Below are 9,884 nucleotides of genomic sequence, written 5' to 3'. Positions count from 1 at the left end.
ATCTATAGCCCCACATGTTGTAGTTTGTCCCGTGTATCCTATTGGCTCCATCGATTCCATAACTTCATGTTAAAAGTTTAAAAAATTAATAACATATACATATAATTTCTTCACTATACATGCAATCAAAATATACAAACTATCAGTTACCATTTGGTCCCTATTCTTTCCTCGGTGGAAGTGGTATCTTAGGACCCCCCAGAAGTTCATCCCATTATATGGATAGTTGTTTATCTAGAGTGGCATCGGATCCCAATGCACAAAAAAATGAGGTTGGTACATATTCCAAAATCCTGCTCCTTCGGCCTGCCATAGTAGCTACCCCCAGTGGCGCATCCTAGGCTCTTGTGGGCCCTCCTCATGGACTTGAACATGTTGTAAAATGGTGGGATCCTCTCAAAGAAGAATGAGCACAAAATTTTCCTAGAAGAGAAATTATCATTGGTATATTGCCTACATAGACCTGATTGATGTTTCAATGATGTCAGCAACATCTGGGCCCACCCATAGTAGCCCCCATGAAGCACACTCTCTACTAGCATCATCTTCCCTCCATTGATGCGGTGGAAAGCATGGATACCCAATATATACACCATATTTGTGGCTCTAGCTCGTATCTCCAGTCTCTCCAAATAATGTACATGGATACTTAGGTCCTTTACACGAGTACTTGGTATGCAGTGGAAATCCAAAAACTCCCTAATATGCCTCACACGAGGTAGCATCAGATGTATCTATCCCACCACCCCCAAGGGTGGAAACCTTGTCAAGAAATATATGTCCTGGATAGTGATCTCGATTGCATGCCCCTATATCATAAATGCCTCCCAATCTAGATCCCAATAGCTCACAATCTATGATAATAGTGGCTCACCATTCCTTATTAGTGGGTTCTCCAAGAACTTGAGTAACCCATAGTGTACATGATACCCTCTGACAACCTAGTTACTCTCAACCTAAGAGTGAAGATCATCAAAGTCTTGTACTCTCCATACCAACTTTAGGTCTACTGTACCTGTAGATAACATTATATTTTTTCAGTCTCAGAGCCATCATATACATTTCTAGACTTCGTCTTCAGTTTTCAGAAGACCACCAACACTACTTTTCCCTTAGGTCCAGAATGTAGTTTTCCAACCAAAAACTATGTTGGGCACATTTTTCTTCCCTTTTCCTATGCTTAAGAGTGCCGAAAAATTCAAAACAGGGTGTTGTGACCAAGTGGAAAAATAGGGGTCTCCCTTAGCCAAATCAAGCCCTAATATGGAAATTTAATCAACATAAACTAATGAGTAGGGCCAGGCCACCTACCTAAAAGTTGTAGATCCATATTCTAACGATCAGTTTGTCCACTAATAGCTCACCAATATTTAAGGCCTCCTCCTCCTCTCCAAATTCTCCAATAGCTCAATGTGCAAATGAATTGGATTTGGGGGAAAGATGCCTTTTTGTAAGAAAAACCCAAGTTTTTCTATTGTCCATTATGAGCAAACCATAGCTCGATTTGATGAATTGTTAGCACCATTGGAAATCTCTCACTGAGAACTATAATGAGTCTCTTTTAATTTTTGGTAATCTGTAAATTCTTCGGGAAGCTTTTTTTTCCATGAGGCTAGGCCACCTACCTGAAAGTTGCAGATCGAGATTTTGATGATCAGTTTGTCCACTATGAGCTCACCAAGATTTAAGGCCTCCTCCTCCTCTCCAAATTATCCAATAGCTCAATGTGAAAAAAAGTTGGATTTGAGGGAAAGAAGCATTTTTGTAGGAAAAACCCAAGTTTTTATGTTGGCCATAATGAGTAAATCATAGCTCGGTTTGATGAATTGTCAGCACTATTGGACATCTCTCACCAAGAACTATAATGAGTCTCTCTTAATTTTTGGTAATGTGGAACTTCTTCAGGAAGTCGTTTTTTCCATGAGGTCTCATTTTACCGCCTATCAAAATCTAATCTCTTCATATGAGTCACATGCACTCTGAAAACACTTATCTTTTTCACTTGTTGACTTAGATGTCAATTTTTATCGTAAGTAACCATTATTTACTCATGTTTTTATAGTCCCCTTTGGGCCTCCCCCATGTGGCGGCATCATAGAGTCACCCTTGTTCAGAGCATCAAAGATGAGTCATCCCTACATCCACGGAGTCTGTTCAGAGTCCCATGGAGTCCTCTTATAGTACAATATCCCTATTTGAGTTGCATTCATCCCATTTCACTCACATTTGGCCTATAGTTATTCTAATTTTTCTTTGAAAAACCTTCATCTGAGTAATTGACCATACCCTTTGGAATCGATTCAGTTGTTGCGAGGTCAACCATACATATCATGTTATGACAAGGGAATTCATAAGTCCACCACTCCTATTATTCCCCCATTATCATCCCCGAATTTAGTTTACCAGTCACATTACTATATCCCTCATGCCTTTGTTGATGAATCCTCATTGACTCAACTATAACAACCCCTCTTCTGTCGACATCATCTCTGAAACCGGATGAATCTCTCCTATTTAAACTTTCTGATTGATTTATTTTTTCACCTTTGTCCTAAGGATGAACCAAATTAGATGGTTTGAAACGTAGACCAACAACTTATGATGTGATTAATCTGAAATACATTACCAAAATCAATATGGATCACAAAAGTCCAAAATCAACATGTCCCTCTTTTGTCGACATCAACACATCCATTCTAGTAGAGCAGTCTAGAGGGCAGTGTACTTTGGTCCCAATTTTCATGATTCTTCGGTACCTTGGATCAAGCAAAGGGAATCATTATTTTCCTATGACTTGGTTTCTTCTCGCATGCTCGACTTCAACACATTATCACACATTTGAGAATCGTACACTCGATGGTCCATTCATCGAGAAAATTGTACCAACATTTCTCGGGTGTCTATGAGATGCTCCAAAACTCATTAGTGTGTGGTCCTTTAGGTATCCCTCCACATGCCTGGATGATAACAAATTATGATCCAAACTCATATGTTCTTCTGTTGTTTTGACTGGCTCAGTTTTCACCGATTGCACAACCCATAACATGCATGTCTCCTTCAAATAGTCCATTCAGATCTTCATAGCCCTTTCCTATTCAGTGAGGCTTATTTGGTTGTGATCTTTCCCTCCTCTCAACTTGGGGAGGGGGGGATTATGTCTCATATACTTAGATCAATAGATGTTATTCTATCCAGTCTTGACCTCTATCTTCAAGTTACTTATGTATTTGGGACTCATTATATCATTGCATCACTTTCTGGCCCATGGATTCAAGCATACTATGTATCATGTACTTTGTTTCTCAAACCCACATTGTTGGGCACATCATTATTATTTGTACTCAGTTATCTCAATGAGTATGGGGATGCCTCCCTCCCCTCATTTGAGATTACGTACTTACCAATAAAAGGAGACTTTCATTAGACAAGTAGGTCTTGCCCCCTCCAATCTCAATCCTTCCTTGCATTTCTTCAATGCTCTCTCACTCTCTATGAATCCCCTTCGGTGTTTTGTGAAAGTGAAAACTACAACATATTTTGGTCATATGATTTTCTCCCGACACTCCTACGTTGGGGGGAAATATGTTATCACCCAAAAATGTTCACCTAGCCATTTCCTACTAGGTTGATCAAAATAAACCATTAGAATATGTTTTTCCATGGTAAAACCCATTTTCACCATAGCAAATAATGAATCATTTTCCTTAATTATTTCTCATTAAAATCCAAAAACCCCATGAGAATAATTAAATAAATAATTATTTATTTAATATTCTTTAGAAATCATTATTTATTTAATATTCTTTAGAAATCATTATTAAAATATAAGTTGATGATTATTTCTAATCATTTTTTACTTAATTACCTTGGAATAATTAAATAAATCACTATTTATTTATTATTCCATATTTATCCCCTATTTTGATGAGATAATTGTTAAATCATTATTTAATAACTATTTCAAATTCATATTTGACTTAAACCTCATAAAGTAATTAATAAATTGTTATTTATTTATTAATTAATTAACCATTTTGTAAATAAAGATATTTAACCATTTCAAATATATTTTCCCTCTCAAAAAATATAGTAAAATATTCACAACAGCTAGACTTTGATTTAGTCAATAATATTTTATTATTTTCTAATTCTCAATCCATCTCAATATTTTGTTATCAGCCCCACGGGGGTAGGCGAGTTGGTAATCATAATGTGGTGAAATTCGTTAGAAAGGTGGGCTCTGTACTGAAGGTCACGAGTCCAAATCCCCAAGACTTACCCTGGAGCTATATAGAGGGGCGGGCACAACTCCTAGTGGTTATAGAGGTAGCAGTTAAAATCGACCTAGTGTAACGCGAGTTGCGAGGCTGCCCATAAGAGGGTTTTCTCTCCATTCTTCACTATGACCATTCTCATTGTCCCCATTATTGTCTCATGAAATTTTAGCTCTCACTTGACTTCAAGCCTCCATTGGTTCCCTTTGTCCATAGAATACCACATATTGAGAGAAAGAATAACATTACTAAAGCACAAGGTCAAGAAGGACCCATCCCATGGAGGGGGATATAGAGACCCAATTTTACAATCTCTCCTCATCAGGTGTATTATGTTTATCAATAAAATTATTCATTTGCATTCTTCATTGGGTTGTTACACTGATCGTTTCATTGTAATATGTTTATGTTTACACAATATATTTTTGTGCATGTTTTTCTCTAACATTTTTTTTGCAAATCTAAAGCATAAACACAACCATATTCTGTTGTTAGGATCATTACTCACCAGCGAATTAAGTAAAGTATTTTGGTACTCCTTTATTAAAACTTCACACTAACACACACACACCATGAGCAAAAACACATAGAACATAGAGGATTTAACGGGGAAACCCAAAAGAGAAAATCCACCAGTCCAGTTTTATGATGTAAATAGAAGCTCCTACTCTATTAAATCAATTTGTTTGTGAGCCACCACTCATAAAAAGCACCAAATCCATTCTTCAGTAGACACTTGATCAACTTACCATTAGCACCAATTGAATCACCGACTTCTTGGATTTATTGCAAGTATCAACTTGCAACTTATTGGATTTATACAAGTACCCATTTGTAGGAGGCACCGACCTCCAATATCTACTCATACATCCAATAAAATGGAAGTTCCAACTCCCTATTTTGAAGGCTCCAACCCACACTCAATAAGGAAATTAATGTTCTTTTTTCTTGGCACTAACTCTTCCTTGTTCTATCTCTACACTCATCAATTTGGACCTATATTATGTTCAACAACAACCACAACATTTTTCCCTTTGTTCTTGGCCTTATATACCTGATAAAAACTCAAAAACACTCATCCCATAGCCTTCAACATTTCTATAGCATAATCAACATCTTTTTCACTTCTTTTAGCCCACTTCATCTACACAGGCACACATGACCTCTTCTTAGCAGCTCACTTACATAAAGCTCTCTACTCAACACTCCACAATGTTGCATTCCCCACATTGTACAATTATAATCTTTTCTTTTATTCCTCTTCCACACATGGAATGATGTAGCTGCTATTGTGAATCACACACTACCCGAGTGTACTCCTGCATGGCTTCCCATATTAGATAAGATAGAATTGATTGTTCAATCTCATAACTACAACAATGTTTGTTATCTTGTTGTATTGTCCTATGGTTCTTCCACTATAATTGCATTAAATATGATAATGGGTGCCTGAATGTTTCTTCATACTGAGAATTAATTCTTAGTCAAATTGTGCACTCCAGCAAGGCTCTCCATGCTTATTAATCACCCACAGAGCTCAAATTATACTTCAGACATGGCTTACTCAGCTATGGTCAATCGTCTACACCCAACAATATTTTTCTCATTTAATCCTTCACAACATGCAAGGAAGATCGGAGGTGGATATTTTTATTCAAAACAAGCTCCATCAATTCATTCAGTACATCATGGTCCTTCACTATCTTAATCCAAATCTCTTGGCAATTTCCATTAACTCCAATTCTCAATTGTGGGTGCCAACCAATTCAAAAACCTACCTAATCCAATTAAAGGCAATAATAATTTTAGCCTTTGCCACCAAAACTCAAATATTTAGTTGTCGACCTGTTCAATCCTTCTTAAACCAATTATGGCTAGTGGCCAATTTTGGCATAACTTCCAAATATGGAGGAAACCTTCCAAAGATTTTCTGACCCATTTTCATGCTAAGCCTTCATAACATATGCCCACAGGTGCTTTAATCTCATAGGAGAGAGAAAAAGGGGTCTCAGGCCTTGGTTTGATGGTCATTTCCTTTATAAAAATTTCAAGGGTCATGGCCAATTCTTTAACACTATGTTTCTCTTCCACATTAGCCCGACGCTTAACTATTGGACCAATGTTACCACTTTTCCATGTCTACTGAACCTTACCTCGTCCCAAGCCTTGACTTATGCGCTCACCTTTGATCTTCTGCGGTAATTATGCCGAGATGACGTGGCTTTGGGTACCACCTCGAACAAAAGTCTTCAAATCAATTCTATTGATGCCTACATCATTGCTATATGGGTTCTCCACCTCCACCTATGCATATGTCATCTCGGGCCTCAACATTTGCACGCTCTTTGATCCTTCTAGGGAAAAAATATACCGAGATTGCATGTTAAAATGGTTCTACATCATTTCTTTGTGGGTTTTCCACCTCCACCTATGCATATGTCATCTTGGGCCTCAACATTTGCATGCTCTTTGGTCCTTTTAGGGAAAAACAATACCTAGATTACATGTTAAAAAGGCTCCACCACAAGCCAATGAGAATACTTTCCATCACTATTGTCGAAGACACATTTTCTCGGTCCTTTGGATAGTTGTTTCACTAAAAGGATTTACCACATTTGGCAATACCACCAAACTAAACTTTCTCAAAGAGTCCTCCAACCACTGTTAGCTTTGCACTTTTAACTTTGGGGCACTTGACTTTGACTAGAAATAACTTCTAATATAGGAGGCCATTTACAGACTTTAATATATTGTTAGAAACCTCTTTCTGATCACTATCTAACTATGTCAATTGCAGAAGCATATGATCTAATCACCCAAGGAAAACACTCCTTAAAATAGTGGGACTCCCCCTAAGCTTGACACACCATGCACATCAATGCTAGCCTAGTCTCCATCACTACTAGCTTGGATGACATCAATTCCAACACACTTGATGCTTTCAATCATCCTAACAATGCCAACTATGCAACACACGAATTCTGAGAAGAAACAATAGGGGTAGGAGGGACTGTCGAAGAGGGATCTTGTGTAAAAAGCGGATCATAATGACCAAGAAAGACATGTCTCCTACACATCGAAAATACAAAGGAGGAAGGCAGAGGAACCTCAGTGATCTGTAAGCCCCCCAAATAGACCACAAACAGGTGTAGGGAAAAGACATAAATACTAGCCTGGAGGGGGCCACTAGAGGTGAGGGTTTCAAGAGTTTGAGAAGGGTTGAAAACACCAGTTGTGGTTGAGAGGAGGTCCTACAAAAGGGGGCTCGAGAATCATAAAGGGAGTTTCTCCTCCTATTGAATCTAGACTGATGAGAAAATTTCAAAATTGAAAATGTTATCCTCACTTTTATGGACGTGAGTAATAGGTTGAGAGTCAGCAAGGAGAAAATTGGGAAACATTTCTGAATTTCTATCTAAAGAGAGAGAGGGGGGGACCAGAAATTGACCACAAGAGAAACCTAATTGTAGATCTTCAACAGGGTTGGAGGTGAGCAAGGTACTCCCTGTGGTGTTTCCCGTCCCTAGAGGCATCTATTTTTGACCTTCGAATTCACATCCATCCCTAGGGGAGTGTGGTTCCTCCATGTCTATTCCTCCCATATCATAGTGGTTCCCATTACTGTTTTGAGGACTAGCAACTGATGAAATAAAAATGGATAAAACCTCGTGAGGGTCCCTAGTAAAATCAACTAAAATTTCATCCATAGGGTGACAAATACCTTATAACCTGCATCACTCAAAAACCTTCAAGTGAATGAAGCCTTCGTGTCATTTATGGTTGAGATTGGGACATTGTTCTGTAACCATGCCATAAGAAATCTTGAGAAATCCATAACCACCCAATGGAGGAAACCCTAGGCATTCATAGGAAATAGTTAGAGAAACCTCTATGGAGAATATGGTATGTCGAGAAGGGTCATCAAATATCCAAGGATAACTCTCATTGGTGTCATAAGGAGAATCAATGGTTCTGCGTAGGAAAGAATTTGAAGTGGGTTGCAGTACACACACACACACTCTCTCTCTCTCTCTCTCTCTCTCTCTCTCTCTCTCTCTCATTTAAAGATTAAAATATCTTTTAATATACATATATTTATTTTTATATTTTTAACTTTTAAATATTATTGAAATATTATGCTTCCATTATAGCTATTTATAAATATAAACTTGTAACAACAAAAAAGCACATTCTTGCTTGAGATTACATCATCTTATTCTAGTGAAAAGGCCATTCCACCTATAAATTAGATTATGTGTGTATATATAAAATAATAAATGGAAACAAAATTTAAAGATTAAAGTATTTTTTAATGATACATATCTTTCTTTCATGTATTTAATTCATATTTTATTAAAATATTACATTTATAGTATATAAATTTATACAATTTAAGTATGTATTGTATAAATAAAAAATTAGCACATACATATATATACTTTAAAATAATAAATAACAATAAAATTTGTGTGTGTGTGGGGTTAATTTTAATCAAAATCTGGTAGAGATTTTTAAAAACTTGAGTTTAAGTTGTTTAATTTGTTAAATTCTAGTGCCCTCGGTTATGCATTCAAAAATGTATTGTAAACAACAACAAAAACACATTCTTGCTTAAGATTATATCATTTGATTCTAGTGAAAAAGTCATTCTATCTATAAATTAGACAATATAAAATAATAAATGGAAACAAAATTTTAAGTTTAAAATAATTTTTTAATGATGCATATATTTCTTTTATATATTTAACTTTCATATTTTATTAAAGTATTACATTTATAGTACATAAATTCATATAATTTAAATATGTATGGTATAAATAAAAAATTAACACACATATTTATTTTAAAACAATAAATAACAATAAAATTTGTTGATTAACATATTTTTTTAATACACATATGTTTCCTATTTAATTAATTTTTATATTTTATTAAAATATTAAATATTAAATATATATATATATATATATATATATATATATATATATATATATATATATATAATTTAAATAAAAGATTAACACATATACATGTATATCTTAAAATAATAAATGAAAATAAAATTTAAAATTATATATATTTTTTAATTTTTATAATTTATTTATATATTACAATTTTATTATAAATATTAATAAATATATAAATTAATATAACTTAAGTTTATTGTATATATAAAAAAAATAACGCAGATATATATTAAAAATATAAATAACAATAAAATTCAAAGATTAAAATATTATATATATCTATCTATATATAATTGAAATATTACACTTATATTATAATTGTTTGTAAATATATAATTTAAGTGTGTACATTATAAATTAAAAACTTTAAAATATGTGAAGATAATGATAATTTAACATAAACTAAAAATATTATTAAAAAATTGTGTTCTATGTATATCAAGCTAACTTGACCCACATTGTGTCAGATTTGATATTAAAAAATAACATTAGGTTTCAGCCTTACGGTTTTTGTCTTTTTGTTTTTTCAATAGAACCTCCATGAATTTCCTGTAATTTCATAACAAATTTGAAACGAATTTCTATAGAATTTAGACATGAAATTATTTGTGTTTGTGTTTAGTATGTTCATGTTTAGCTTGAG

This window comes from Pinus tabuliformis, chromosome 4_2 (genome assembly GCF_031772625.1).
Source record: "Pinus tabuliformis cultivar Carrire ecotype Pingquan chromosome 4_2, CPIR1, whole genome shotgun sequence".
Taxonomy (NCBI): domain Eukaryota; kingdom Viridiplantae; phylum Streptophyta; class Pinopsida; order Pinales; family Pinaceae; genus Pinus; species Pinus tabuliformis.
Note: the sequence above shows the minus strand (reverse complement) of the source record.